Source organism: Bufo gargarizans, chromosome 6 (assembly GCF_014858855.1).
Source record: "Bufo gargarizans isolate SCDJY-AF-19 chromosome 6, ASM1485885v1, whole genome shotgun sequence".
Lineage (NCBI taxonomy): Eukaryota > Metazoa > Chordata > Amphibia > Anura > Bufonidae > Bufo > Bufo gargarizans.
In genome coordinates this window covers 670,756-686,990 of record NC_058085.1, presented here as the reverse complement: position 1 = coordinate 686,990, position 16,235 = coordinate 670,756, and the positions used below count along the sequence as shown (strand labels likewise).

At 41.0% G+C, this 16,235-nt stretch overlaps 1 protein-coding gene across 1 annotated transcript in view; it reads right to left on the bottom strand.

Moving 5' to 3' along the window:
• Window positions 1-16,235, bottom strand: part of LOC122940436 (WAP four-disulfide core domain protein 3-like) — a 181,712-nt gene that overhangs the window by 46,354 nt on the left and 119,123 nt on the right. The window lies entirely within an intron of this gene.

Genomic DNA, 16,235 nt, shown 5'->3' with positions numbered 1-16,235 from the left:
TCCTCCATAGCGTTGAAGATGGCGGAAATAGAACGTGCTCTACAGGCTTCCATGTCTTCAGATGAGTATACCCATTTTACTGATAACATTTCACTTTGTGTCTAAACTTAAGACTGAGCTTTGAAGAAGGCAAACGCTCGAAATGGACCAGGGATCTGGACAATTTATAAAAGGGGCTCAGTCTATTCATGGCAATTTGACAATGGTACCTCCAATCAAAAGGATATTAGAAAAAGGAAGAGGAATATACAGACACCAAGATTGGAACATTCTTTTTTAGGGAGAAGACCCGGCATACAGCGCAAAGATAAGGCCGCACCAGACGGGGTGGTCGCAGACATCGAAGAACCCATAGAATTGCAAAACAACAAGACCCGTGCCCAGGCCAGCAAACCCCAGATGTCCAAGAGAAAATGACTGTCATCAATTTGTCATCCAAAATAGTTACTCCTGCACAAGTAAGTGTCCTGAATAAGGGATTGACATTTTGTCCATCTTCCTCACTTAATTGGTTTGATTTGGACATTGATTTGTCAGCTTTTTTTCGCAGGATTAAACTTAAAGCCTGGTTTCATAATAAGACACAGTCTGGGACACCCCAACTGAGTGAGCTCTCTTTGGGTGCCCTGAGCCTGTCTCTTAAGAGCCAATTTTCTCCTATGATTAATGAACCTGCCATTGATGCCTACATGACTGTGGTTAAGACTGAACTAGCACATTGCAAAACGCTTTGTGATAAGAGAGGATTTAAACATCCTAATTTGACACGGTTAGAGGTTGAGGCCATAGAGCAATTGATAAATGATCCCCTCCTTACAGTAAAACCAGCTGATAAGGGGGGTCCAGTGGTCGTTTTAGATTAGACGACGACTTCGTGATACGGATGTTTATTCGGTCCTCCAGGCCGATCCTAAGTTTGACATTGCTAGGTTGATTAAAAACTGTTTAGCCGACGCAGTCATGGCAGGCATCAATGACAATGATCTTTTGAAATTTTGCACAGTGGATCATCCGGTGACACCTGTGATATATGTACTACCAAAAGTGCATAAGACTCTCATAGACCCTCCGGGTCGTCCTATTGTTTCGGGCTCCGAGTCTATATTTAGCAATATTCAATTTTTTATTTTTTTTTATAAAATCCTGCGCAATTTTGCTAATAGGGCACAATCATATATTCAGGATACCACTTATTTCTTGTGCAAATTGGATACTATTGACCTCACTGATATACATTCTATAGATCTAGCGTCTTCTGACGTGCCGTCTTTATATACCTCTATCGATCATGACCTTGGTATAATGGCGGTTAGACGTATGTTAGACATGTCATCTCTTACCACACCAGCAAGTGAGTTTATCATGGACCTTCTCAATATCATTTTGAGGTATAATTATTTTATTTTTCAGGATGTATTTTACAAACAAAGAAGGGGTGTAGCTATGGGTTCAAATGTAGCACCAACATATGCTAATATATTTATGAGATGTTTTGAGGAGGATGTCGTCTATGTGTCCCACTACTGCAGTAATATACTGAGGTGGTGGAGATACATCGACGACATCTACCTCATTTGGACTGGTGACTGCTCTGAATTGATGGATTTTCAATGTTATCTGAATAGTGTTAACAGGGAGCTACAATTTACCCTTGTACACTCAGATACTGAGATCCATTTCCTGGATACTGCTGTCAGATCTCATGAGGGGCAATTGCATATGTATTTATTTACAAAACCTACAGACAAGAATACCCTCTTACATTTTGACAGTAGTCATCCACGCAAAATGGTTAAACGCCTTCCTTTTTCACAATTTTTGAGAGCGAAAAGGATTGTTTCGGACCCTGATGTACTTGATGATACACTTAATGTCATGGTTAATAAGTTTATACAAAGGGGTTATCCCCCTAAGTTATTGCAGTCTCAAATTGGAAAAGTACATGCGATTGATAGAGATGATACATTGATGAGGAAAGATGTGAAGGGGTCCCATACCAGGATTCCTTTCATTTCTAGATATACTGAAAACAGCAGTGAGATTAACAGTGTCATCAATAAGCATTGGGGTATTTTGGGAGGATGCCTGGATCAGATACCTGAATTTAGGCTTCCACCCCTTTTTTCTTATCGAAGATCAAGAAATCTGCGCGATCAGTTGGTTAGAGCGGATATTGGTCCTGGTCCTAGAGTGATACAAAGTACATTGACCCAGCAGAGTCAGGGTTGTTTCCTATGTCTCAGTTGTGTCAATTGTAAACATATTTACAAGGGCAGATTCTTTACACATCCAACCACTGATGTGAGGTATTTGATGCCCTTCTACCTTACGTGTAATTCCAACTTTGTGATATATGTTCTTACCTGCCCTTGCAAATTACTATATGAGACTCTACAGATTTGAAAACTCACCTTAACAATCATTGGTATACTATTAGGCAGAAGCGTCAGGATTTGCCCATTCCCAAACATTTTTTTGAGCTAAATCATTCGGCGAGCGAATTGGATTATTTATCAGATTCCTTTACCTAGACGAGGAGGGAATAGAATTTGGTTATTGAAGAAAAAGGAGCTGTTTTGGATACACACATTGAATAGTCTGAGACAGTCTAAATCAGGGCTGTGGAGTCGGTAGATAAATGCTCCGACTCCGACTCCGACTCCGACTCCTCAGTTTTTTGTACTTCCGACTCCGACTCCGACTCCCCGACTCCGACTCCTCTGTATTTAATATGTGAATGTATTTTATACATTCCTTGAAGGAAAGAAAGAAGTTCTTCTAAGCTCTTCTAGCACAGAGAGGTAGTTGGGCAGAAGCTGCTGCCTTCTCCTTTGTGTGCTGATCTTCTGCTGAAGATAGGGCAGTGGGAGGATCCAGGAAGGGACATTTATTTTAAAACATGATTTCCCTAGAAGAATCCCATAGTCATGTTTAAAGTTTAAGATAACATTCTGAGTTTACACGTTTTATAGCCTTAGGCTACTTTCACACTAGCGTTCGGAGCGGGCCCGTCTGATGTTTCATCAGACGGATCCGCTCCTATAATGCAGACGTTTGCATCCGTTCAGAACGGATCCGACTGCATTATAACTTAGAAAAATGTTTAAGTGTGAAAGTAGCCTGAGCGGATCCGTTCAGACTTTACATTGAAAGTCAATGGGGGACGGATCCGCTTGAAGATTGAGCCATATGGTGTCATCTTCAAGCGGATCCGTCCCCATTGACTTCCATTATAAGTCTGGACGGATCCGCTCGCCTCCGCACGGCCAGGCGGACACCCGAACGCTGCTTGCAGCGTTCAGGTGTCCGCTCACTGAGCGGAGGCTGAGCGCTGGCAGGCGGATGCATTCTCAGTGGATCCGCCTCCACTGAGAATGCATTAGGGCCAGACGGCTGCGTTCAGGGCCGCTTGTGAGCCCCTTCAAACGGAGCTCACGAGCGGACACCTGAACGCAGGTGTGAAAGTAGCCTTAGCTGAATGACAGCAGTTTTTCCAATGGTTTACAGCTTCAGTCTTGAACTATTGACCCTCCATTCCCTTCACTTATACAAGTGTCTCTAGTCCTGCAAAACACATATTTACTTAATCCCTTATCAGTGAGAGGCGAGGATAACCATGGGCATTGTGTTCCCTGTAACATCAGAACACAACACAATGGAAAGTATATGTATTGCCGCTCCTAATTGTGCATTGCGTGCCATATAGTGAAGCATGCTTCTTCACATCACTGAACGTGTTCGTTTTGCGGTTACGTGAGGCGCTGCATGCATTGGCCTTTATTCTTACAGTAGAGAAGTCATTAATTATAACTGTTTATGAATTCGGACATTTAAACTTGCTTTTTTTTTTTTTTATTCCAATTTAAATTTAGTAGGAGTCGGAGTCGGAGTCGGTTCATTTTTTGCCGACTCCGACTCCGACTCCAAGTACCCAAAATTGGCTCCGACTCCGACTCCTCGACTCCGACTCCGACTCCACAGCCCTGGTCTAAATATTGATTATAATCCGGGGATGTATACTTAGAGGATTGGTTTGACCATGATGTCTATGCATTTATGTCTCGTTTCATACCCTGTAGTAGTGGTTGCTTTTTGAACACAAGTAATTGCATCAACATATAATTATGATCTTTCTTTGTCCCCTTTTTTTTATAGAATGTTAAATGAAAGAGGTCTAATTATTTGGAGATGGAATGAACATACTCTACGGAACAACATTGTGGTCCCATGCCAGCGTTAATAAATTGCGTTTGTTATTTTTGCCACTTCCTAAGTTGTGTCTTGACATTTTTATTATTTAGTATCCCAGAGTTGTCAGGAGAACCCTGTTTTTAGCTGTGGTAGGAGGCATGTATGGAGCAGTGCTTAGTTGCACGATCTGCATGTCAGTGCCGGTCGGGCTCACATTGCATGCCCCACCATTAGGATGGTGTACTCCTTTGACTAGGATTATCCCCTCCCTTTATTTGCTTCATACATGCCGTTACTATAATGTAATACAACTTGGGGCAACTTTGCCAATATCCAATATGGCCTTTCCCGATATGACATCACGAAGGCATGCTCGTTGGAGCTTTGGTAGTAGTGACCTACTTTGCTGTGATTGAAAGTAGAGGAAGCTTGCGAGATGCCTACTCCGGTGACGGCATGAGATCACACATTCTAGACGCAACCTGGTTCCTGCGCACTGTAAGTTGTTACACGCCAAGTTTGGTATTTGATCGCATGTGGACCTACGATGTGTCTGATGAGTATGTTTATGATCTGATCCCATATCCTACCTGCTAATATTTAATGATTATTATGACGCACAGCACCTGTGGTTGGTGTCATTTGTCAATTTATTTTATTTTTTTGCGTTAAATGATTATTGTCTGATTTCACATATAAATATGTCTTTGGTTATTATTATGCACAATATCATGACACTTTACACTTGTTTTTATCTATGTATCATGATTTTATTGTAATTATCATGTTTGTTTGCTCCACCCCCAATTATGTTTGGGCTATTTATACTTTGTAATGCACTTGTGTTTTATGCTTGCGAAAGGCTCTGTGTCCAAGCCGAAACGTTGCCTCACTGTCCCACATGGCCCAATAAATCACATTTTTTTACTGGAAGTGCTGTCCGTTTTCTACTATATTTCTAGGTAAGAAGTTACACCCTGGGACATAGCACCCGACGTATTTTTTGATAATTGGTGCTGCCATTTTTTATATATATACATAATTGAACTCACAGCTTCTGCATCATAGCCCAGAACTTTAACCACTTCACTACAGTCGTGTCCAAAAGTTTTGAGAATGACACAAATATTAGTTTTCACAAAGTTTGCTGCTAAACTGCTTTTAGATCTTTGTTTCAGTTATTTCTGTGATGTAGTGAAATATAATTACACGCACTTCATACGTTTCAAAGGCTTTTATCGACAATTACATGACATTTATGCAAAGAGTCAGTATTTGCAGTGTTGGCCCTTCTTTTTGAGGACCTCTGCAATTCGACTGGGCATGCTCTCAATCAACTTCTGGGCCAATTCCTGACTGATAGCAACCCATTCTTTCATAATCACTTCTTGGAGTTTGTCAGAATTAGTGGGTTTTTGTTTGTCCACCCGCCTCTTGAGGATTGACCACAAGTTCTCAATGGGATTAATATCTGGGGAGTTTCCAGGCCATGGACCCAAAATTTCAACGTTTTGGATTGTTGTAAGAAGTTGCTGTTGGAGGGTGTTTTGGTACCATTCTTTATTCATGGCTGTGTTTTTGGGCAAAATTGTGAGTGAGCCCACTCCCTTGGATGAGAAGCAACCCCACACATGAATGGTCTCAGGATGCTTTACTGTTGGCATGACACAGGACTGATGGTAGCGCTCACCTTTTCTTCTCCGGACAAGCCTTTTTCCTGATGCCCCAAACAATCGGAAAGAGGTTTCATCGGAGAATATGACTTTGCCCCAGTCCTCAGCAGTCCATTCACCATATTTTCTGCAGAAGATCAATCTGTCCCTGATGTTTTTTGGGGAGAGAAGTGGCTTCTTTGCTGCCTTTCTTAACACCAGGCCATCTTCCAAAAGTCTTCGCCTCACTGTGCATGCAGATGCGCTCACACCTGCCTGCTGCCATTCCTGAGCAAGCTCTGCACTGGTGGCACTCCGATCCCGCAGCTGAATCCTCTTCAGGAGACGATCCTGACGCTTGCTGGACTTTCTTGGACACCCTGAAGCCTTCTTAACAAGAATTGAACCTTTTTCCTTGAAGTTCTTGATGATCCTATAAATTGTTGATTGAGGTGCAATCTTAGTAGCCCCAATATCCTTGCCTGTGAAGCCATTTTATGCAATGCAATGATGGCTGTACGTGTTTCTTTGCAGGTCACCATGGTCAACAATGGAAGAACAATGATTTCAAGCATCATCCTCCTTTTAACAGATTAAGTCTGCCATTTTAACCCAATCAGCCTGACATAATCTCCAGCCTTATGCTCGTCAACATTCTCACCTGAGTTAACAAGACGATTACTAAAATGATCTCAGCAGGTCCTTTAATGACAGCAATGAAATGCAGTGGAAAGGTTTTTTTGGGGGATTAAGTTAAGTTTCATGGCAAAGAAGGACTATGCAATTCATCTGATCACTCTTCATAACATTCTGGAGTATATGCAAATTGCTATTATAAAAACTTAAGCAGCAAACTTTTCCAATATTTATGTAATTCTCAAAACTTTTGGCCATGACTGTATATAGCTGCATAGCCAGCCACTTATAAAATAATATGAGACTTCTACTATATAGTCTCAGTAGCAGTACAGTACAAGTTTTTTTTTTTTTTTTTTATAACTGGCTATGCAGCTATTATAGCTGAGTGGTTAAGTGCCTTGTCTCTAATACAGAAGGTTGTGAGTTTTAATCAGTCAGAAACTTTTCTGAAATACAGGCTAAATTAGATTTAAATGCACTGGGGTGTCACCAAGCACTGACTCCATATATGGACATAGCTATATATGGAGTCAGAGCAGGGACTCCTAAGCCGAACTAGAGTTCCGACACCCTCCCCTCTTCAGAGCAGGGGGTGCCTGGGATTCTCCCATTGACTTCCATTGTGCTCCGGTTCTCTCAAACAGAGTCTAGGATGTGTTTAGTAAGTGCAATAACCTTTTATAAGAGATAGAAAGGTGAATATTATTTAATCATTTTTCTTTCTTCTTTTCCCAAGCAGCTGATTGTAATGTGGGAACCCAGCCTTAAAGGGGTTGTTCGGGTTCAGAGCTGAACCTGGACATACCCATAATTTGACCCAGGCAGCCCCTCTGATGTTGACATCAGAGCATGTCATGTTTATTTACAATAACACAATTCCAGTCGAAGGCTTCAGCCCAGCAGTGTGTTCGGTGATGTCACTGGCTCTGATGGGCGGGCTTTAGCGTTTACAGGTTAGGGCAGCGCTAAACCCCACCAATCAGAGCCGTTGACATCACCGGGCTCACTGCTGGGCGGAAGCCTCCGCCTGGCAGCCCTTCATCACCAGAACTCCAGAAAATGCCTTTGCCATGTGGGATTCAGCACAGTGCAAAGTAGAGCATCGGAGCATGAACTGCTCCGATGCGCAAATCTGGTGGGCTGTCTGGGTGAAAATGGGGATATGTCCGGGTTCAGCTCTGAACCCGGACATCCCATTTAAAGAAAAAATTCTATATGTGCAACACCAATTGAGTAAGACCACATGGCATATAAGATGATTATAACTTGTATGCTGTCTTGTTTTAAGATTTTGATCATTACAGATTGAAGCCAGAAGGCAATGGAAATAACAGCAACAGACATTATTGGCAATTCTGGGTGTGGTGTGTTTGTTTCCAGAAAATCTGTGTTTCTTTATTCTGTAAGTTTCAGGAATATGAAGCAGAGCAGCTGATATGGCAGCCATACATCATTCAGTGGAATGTGAATGGGTGTGGCTTTAAGTTGCAGTTGTGTTAAATATGTGTGAAGTTGAGAAGACTGATGGATGCTTAGCAGAGCTGTGTGCAGTCTGTACTTCATGTATAAGGGTCTGGTTATGTGCTTTGTTTGGATATAAATAAATGATACTGAAGTAAGAAATTAATAAATGAAAATTCAAATGTGTATGGAGTATTTGTTTTTTATATCATGTGCTTTAGAAATGATTATTTTTTTATTTTTTCTTGTTTTTTATTGGTGACAACATTTTTGAATGAGCTCTACATTTTTTTTCTTATTGAATTCAATGAATTGTTTTCTATGGACCCTTCATGTGTTCATGTCTGTATTGTGAGGTTAAATGTTCTCATAACATCAAAGATCTGTCCTCAAGAACAGTTGCAAATAGACTGACTGAAAGAGGGAGGATCGCACTGTCCAACCGAAAGGGGTAGACTTGATGACCTAATGGGGAGGGAGGAGGACAAGGTGGACGTCACAAACGCAAGGACATCTGTTGTGTCCATCCCCTAGTTACAAGACACCCTATTAAACACGAGAAGTACTGTGTTCCTTCATGAAAAAGCTGTCTATTCATTTCAACATCAAGAAAAGTTGGGTACTTCTGAAAACCAAAATGCCAAAGGGTATTAAGTGCAGAATACAAAATATAACACATTAGTAAACAACAAAACAACATTGGGTATTGTTGTGCCATTTCATAGGTATATAACATTTATATCAAAATAACCTAGTTATAGTGGATTTTATATATAATAGGCCATGTTGTGTTATATTCAACATTGTGTATGTATTTTAAAGTAGGCCGAAAGAGGTTCATGGAAAGGACAGAGTTCATATAATTTTTTCTGTAGATGTACCAGTCTGAGAAGAGTCATTCTTGTATCCTTATAAATTTATGACTGAGATAAGGATATTTTCTAGACGCATCTGGTGCTAATTACCCTTATGGTTTAATGTCTATTGATGAAGCAAAAAATCTGTGATGTATATGTATATATACAGTTGCAAAAAAAAGTATGTGAACCCTTTGGAATGATATGGATTTATGCACAAATTAGTCATAAAATAGGATCTGATCTTCATCTAAGTCACAACAATAGACAATCACAGTCTGCTTAAACTAATAACACACAAAGAATTAAATGTTACCATGTTTTTATTGAACACACCATGTAAACATTCACAGTGCAGGTGGAAAAAGTATGTGAACCCCTAGACTAATGAAATCTCCAAGAGCTAATTGGAGTGAGGTGTCAGCCAACTGGAGTCCAATCAATGAGATGAGATTGGAGGTGTTGGTTACAGCTGCCATGCCCTATAAAAACACATACCAGTTCTGGGTTTGCTTTTCACAAGAAGCATTGCCTGATGTGAATGATGCCTCACACAAAAGAGCTCTCAGAAGACCTACGATTAAGAATTGTTGACTTGCATAAAGCTGGAAAGTTTTATAAAAGTATCTCCAAAAGCCTTGCTGTTTATCAGTCCACGGTAAGACAAATTGTCTATAAATGTAGAAAGTTCAGCACTGCTGCTACTCTCCCTAGGAGTGGCTGTCCTGTAAAGATGACTGCAAGAGCACAGCACAGACTGCTCAATGAGGTGAAGAAGAATCCTAGAGTATCAGCTAAAGACGTACAAAAGTCTCTGGCATATGCTAACATCCCTGTTAGCGAATCTACTATACGTAAAACACTAAACAAGAATGGATTTCATGGGAGGATTCCATAGAGGAAGCCACTGCTGTCCAAAAAAAACATTGCTGCACATTTACAGTTTGCACAAGAGCACCTGGATGTTCCACAGCAGTACTGGCAAAATATTCTATGGACAGATGAAACCAAAGTTTGCTGTGTCAGGGCCTGGATGGATTGCTATCAAAGGAAAAATGAATTCCCAAGTTTATTAAGACATTTTGCAGGAGAACTTAAGGCCATCTGTCCACCAGCTGAAGCTGAAACAGAAGGTGGGTGTGGGCAACAGGACAGCGACCCAAAGCATAGAAGTAAATCAACAACAGAATGGCTTAAACAGAAGACATACGGCTTCTGGAGTGGCCCAGTCAAATTTCTGACCTCAACCCAATTGAGATGCTGTGGCATGACCTCAAGAAAGCGATTCACACCAGACATCTCAAGAATATTGCTGAACTGAAACAGTTCTGTAAAGAGGAATTGTCAGGAATTACTCCTGACCGTTGTGCAAGTCTGATCTGCAACTACAGGAAACGTTTGGTTGCAGTTATTGCTGGCAAAGGAGGTTCAACCAGTTATTAAATCCAAGGGTTCACATACTTTTTCCACCTGCATTGTGAATGTTTACATGGTGTGTCAATAAAAACATGGTAACATTTAATTATTTGTGTGTTATTAGTTTAAGCATACTGTGATTGTCTATTGTTGTGACTTAGATGAAGATCAGATCACATTTTATGACCAATTTGTGCAGAAATCCATATCATTCCAAAGGGTTCACATACTTTTTCTTGCAACTGTATATATCATGAACATTCAGTTTTAGTATAAGATAATCAATAGGACATATGTATTGTATTACATATGTATAATACTATGTTATAGGATATTATGAAGGACGTCAATGTATCTATTGTCTTTATATTTCTCACAGGAATGCATACAATCCTAAAGCATGGAGAGAAATATTTTAAGTGTAAACTTTGTGAGTGAAATTAGTGTTATTTTAACTAACAATCAATCACCATTGGAGTAACAGAGGGGACACAAATGTCTTTGAAAGTTCAAAGTCCATTATATTCTTATCAGTACATACATTTTTAGCTTCATAAACGTCTCAAATGGTACTTAAATGTCTGTGTTTTAGTTGATTTATGTGTCAAAAATAATCCCTTAGCTCTGATTTAGGATCCCATATATTATGTGTATAGAATGTAAAAAAAATCAGACCTGGACAGTTAACCCTTAATAGTGATGATGCTAGTAGCTTATGCAATAGTGCCACCTAGGTATGAATAGGTAACATTGCACCAACAGCTGAAATGCATTCTGGGTGATACAGTGACATCACAGTCATTATCATATGTACACGCCTAACCAACAATGATTGGAAAACTGCAAGTTAGGAAGGTATGTCTAACTAATAAGTTTGTGATCATAAACCACACACACACATGAGGGAAAAGGACAACAACAGGGAGCAACAGAAGACACAGAAACACAGAGAAACAAAGAAAGGAAGCACACTCCAGGAGAAAATCCCAATGATGAGAACAGACTTAGAGCTGACTCCCCTTAGACTCTGCATATCAACTGTACTCTGGGGTAACGTATAACTTTATTATGTGTAGTATTAATTGAATTCATTAGCTTGATATTTAGGAAAATCCCCGCTTTATTGCGAATGTGTAATGTTAGATATACTACATCAATATTATTACCATCTAGTGGCATATTTTGGGTACTACATATCACTGTGTGTTATTACATATTATTGACTTTTATATTGATTAAGCTTTGGTGGTATTTTAAGTTATTGTATAATAGATGCTTGTACCATGATTTACTGATTGCACAACATAAATTAACAACAATCTCTTTTTGAGGTGTTTTATATGTCCACCTCTAGGATCAATTCCCTTTAAAAAAATATCTTTTGATCCTTTCTTTTGTATAAACCATTTGCTTTTTATCCCCAACATAAATTGGAGGCACTGCTGAAATTATGATAATTTATTAATTATATGTGCAAATAGTAAAACGTTATTTTCTTGGCAACCAGATTATTCATCTATCTGTGTACTAAATATTGGTAGGGAAAATGAGCAAAGCCAGTAGTGAAGCGGGTTCTGGCGAAGCTACAGGAGGTAGTCCATCTAGCCTGGAACAGTTAATCCATAACATTGTTGAATAAATTCACGGTTAAGTTTGGATCAGGATGTAACTGCATGGTTAAGTGAGCTGCAGGCAGAAGCCAAGAGAGAATGTATGGATATATGGACATCACTTGGTACAGTCAGGAAACATCTAACCTATTTTGATGTGCTTAAAAGTAACGCCAGTAAAGACCAATACCATTTAAAGATGTAGTCACCAGTCCTGTTTGCAATACTAGAAGTCAGTATCCTCTTAATGAGTAGAAATATGTACATAACAGACATGTAGGTCTATATATCCTGTATAGAAACAGAGTTAGAATCTGCAAAAGCATCGATCAAGGACTTAAAACGTGAGCTCAATCTCAGCCATAATGCCTATAATCAACTAAAAAGGGAGGCAGACTCTGTTATTGCAGACTTCAGCAAACAGACGGACCAAGCCATACTGTCAATGTTGAAAGTGATCTGTCTGATAATGAGAGATTTTTGGATCCTCCAGCTCTCACACCCCAAAATATAGATATGTCATCATCATGTCCTCTTAAAGTTGAATCCATCCGAGACCCTAAGCCACCCAAGGGTGATGGCATGATTACACAGGATGCATTAACTCAATTAAATCAGGCGTTTCAAGCTGTAACCGCCTTACTAGGCGCTAGCGATGCCAAAGGCCACAGAAGTGTCCCCCAACACCTTCCCATAGAGAGGAGTGTTACAGTTAAGTCACCTGTGCCAAGTGGGTATGATAGACAGTGATGTGGAAAAGCGTGTGGCTTATTCCCCACCGTGCAGGCATGAGTTTGCCCACGAGGGGGATGAGAGTTCTAGGCGACCGTTATATGCTGAAGTGGTCTCTATAAAGAAAAATGCTCAGTGTGCGGAAGGGGATCAGAGTTCTTCGAGTATCATTAATTTTCTAAATGCCACTGTACCTAAATTCTCTAAGAGAGGTTCTCCTGAAATTGCTGATCACTTACAACTGTACCAGTCCACCATAGATTCTTTTAAAATGTATTACTTTATTTCCTTCAGGGACAAGGGGATCCGGGATTGGTAGGATGTTTTGCATGAGGTGAAATTAGAATTCGTCCCTTACCGGACTATTACTGCTGCAAAACGTGATATTTATAAACTCGCATTTAGACCCAAAGTCCCCGGCAATTCCTCTCTATCCTTAAAAATGCCTATGGGTTAGCATATAGGTCCCCAAATTGGGAATCTGGGGAATTCAAACAACAGTTTTATAATGCAATGCCTATGCAAATTAAATTTAGCCTAGTTAGAGATCTCGATCTTAAAGCTCCCTTGGACAGATTGCTGATGGCTGCCACTTCACTGTATAACATCAGTGAGTGCCATGCTACGGGTGAGAGGAGATACAAAAGGTCCCCAAAACAAAACGTAGCAGAAGGTAAAATAAACCCCAACCTGGGATTTGAAAAGCAGCCACGCAGGTACCCTCCGTCTACATGACCTTTCCAACAAACCGAGTGACAACAGGTGTGCCCCAAGCAAACAAAACTTCATAGCCCTAACGGGTTAGAGGGGGATAATAATGGTGATAAAAGGTCTAACTACTGTCCTCAATATTACAATAGGGTTACACTGGGAGGCGCTAGAATAACAGGCCCAGACAACAGAAGATAGGTAGGCCTAAACCCTCTACTTCACCTAGAAGTAGGTCACCCACCTCTAGTAAGGGTACGCCACAAGCCCCAACTGTGCACAAATCAAATGATCAGTTTGATAAATTTGCAGATCAAGTGGCTAAATTAACTGAAATAGTTAATAAGATGTGCCAGGTGTCCATTGAAAAACAACCTGAGCCTTTTTTAGGGGCGGCTGCAGGTCCCAGCTCAGCCCTATAAAGCAGGCAGGATGGGGTCAGAGCCCAGGCCAACGCAAGGCTACCGAGCTGGTTGTAGAAGAATCTAATGTGATTCCTAATCCTATATTGCCTTGCAGCGTTCTTGACCCTAAAATTGAGGCCAAAGAAGAGGTGTCTAACGTGTTGTCTATATTGCAGGCCCCTTTAGCCTATCAATCTTACTGGGCTGCCCTTCTCGCTACCATGGAGACAAGTGGCACATAGGTTTTTTTATTACATTTTTTATTTATTGTTTATTTTTGTACTAAAAGGGTCCAATATTTTAATTATGATTATTAAAAGTTATATCTTAGAATTAATGGTTACTCTGTGAAGTCTATATTGCAGTCTAACCATGTAGATTTGTGCACTAATGTATCTTCTCCAATGAGTGATCCCGTCATCTCAGTGTCAATCTGTGAGCTGCCGTCTGTAAGCTGTGATGTAATCCAGTCTTCCCCAAAGGTGGGGGCTGCCACATGCAGTAAGAATGTCCGGGTTTCTCCAGAAGTTGCATTGCAGCAAAAGGATCAAATCCTCAAAAAGCGTCAGATGAGTGAACATCCTAATTTCTTATGTGATTTGTTTCAGGTTGAAGCCAATTAGGGGTTTACTTGACTTGGGATCACAAGCCACTATATTGTCATATAGTTATTTCCAACAGGTTATGGATGTGACAGCAAAGAGGCCGAGATTGAAATCGTTTGAAAAGTGTAGGCGGAGACGCTTTGCAGGTAAGAGGTAGTGCATGGTTAAAATTTAAAATAGGCAAGAAAATAATTAGACATCCCACACTCATTGTGGACCTTCCCTATGATCGGCTTATCATAGTAATCAACCTCCTGAAAAGATTGAGTTCCATCAATGAAGCAATCTGGACTCCGGTAAAGGCACTTATTGCCTATGAGTACTCTTGCAATTCACAACCTCAACGTAGTTGTCATGTGATTGAAGAAAGGCCTAACTCTATTGAAGTTCGTTTTAGGAACAACCGGACGCTGAATGTCACGATCCTGAAAAATGGAAAGCCTCGGGAAGATGTCAATGGTACCGCCCATACCATAACTATCCAGAAGGACAGAATTGAAAAGGTAACATTGGATGGAGATTTATTAACTATTTCTCTTGAAGGGGGAAATTACGAAGTTGCGGACCTGACCAAGCACATTCAATCTATGGTACAGTTTGAAAAGGTTAGTGATAACTTATTGATTCCCTTACAGGTAAACAATATAGCCTGGGTGAAATATGCCAAGTTGGATCTACAAATGAAGCCAGTTATATAAGCCTAGGTCTCTTAAAACAGGTCGCCAACCCTAAAGTGATTAAAGGTTCCTCTCCACAGGACCAATGGATTCATGATCTGGATGGAGATTCTCAGTCATAATCTGATTGCAAGATGTCTATTGTCTATTTCCATACGAGATAAGACTACAGAACATTTATTCATCGTATTGAGTGAACCACGGTACCAGATGTACATAGGTAATGACCTTCTACACCGATTTGCCGTGCAGATTGATCTGGTCAACAATACTCTATGTGGAGGGGTTCCAGGATGAAGAGCAAGCCTTGAGATGGGGACAACAGATGCCCTATGCCAGGGGTGGCCAACCTGCGGCTCTCGAGCCGCATGGGGCTCTTTGCCGCTTCAAGTGTGGCTCTTGCGGTGGAGATGGGAAGCAGCTGCGCAGCCTAATAGAGTACATGGCATGCGCCGCTCTCAGCACCTACCATGTTCTCTTCACTAGCACAGTGGAGAAGAAGGGAGTCCCTCCCTGTCCACTGTGACGCGGCTGCCACTGCCACCAATGGGGAAATAGCAGGGAGGAGAAGGGGAGCGGCTGCGGCCAATGCACCACCAATGAATGTAATTAATTCAAGTATAGGAGGCAGCGGGTGCCGGCAGCGGTATCACATACCCGGCACCCAGCCTCAATAACAGAGAATGTGATCCGCGGAAATTAACCCCTCATGTGCCGCAGCTGAGCGGTTAATTTCCGCGGTTCGGAGGATCGCATGCCCTGTTATTGAGGCCGGGTGCTGGGTATGTGATACCGCCGCCGGCACCCGCTCCCTCCTATACTTGAATTAATGTGTTAATTACATTCATTGGTGGTGCAGTGCATCCCCCCCACGCGATTAGGTACACAATTGCAGTCAGTTTTGACAGCGATTGCGTTCCGTTTTTCAGTTTTTATCGCACAGGTGCCATGTGTTTTGCACGCGCGTGATAAAAAACTGACTGTGGTACCCAGACCTGAACTTCTTCACAGAAGTTCAGGTTTCGGTTCAAGGTTGTGTAGATTGCATTATTTTCCCTTATAACATGGTTATTAGGGGAAATAATAGCATTCCGAATACAGAATGCATAGTACAATAGGGCTGGAGGGGTTAAAAAAATAAATAAAAATAATTTAACTCACCTTAATCCATCTCTTCCGTCTTCATCTGTGGAGAAAAGGACCTTTGATGACGTCACTACGGTGGTGATGGATCATGTGATGAGCGTAGTGACGTCATCAAAGGTCCTTTTTCTCACAGATGA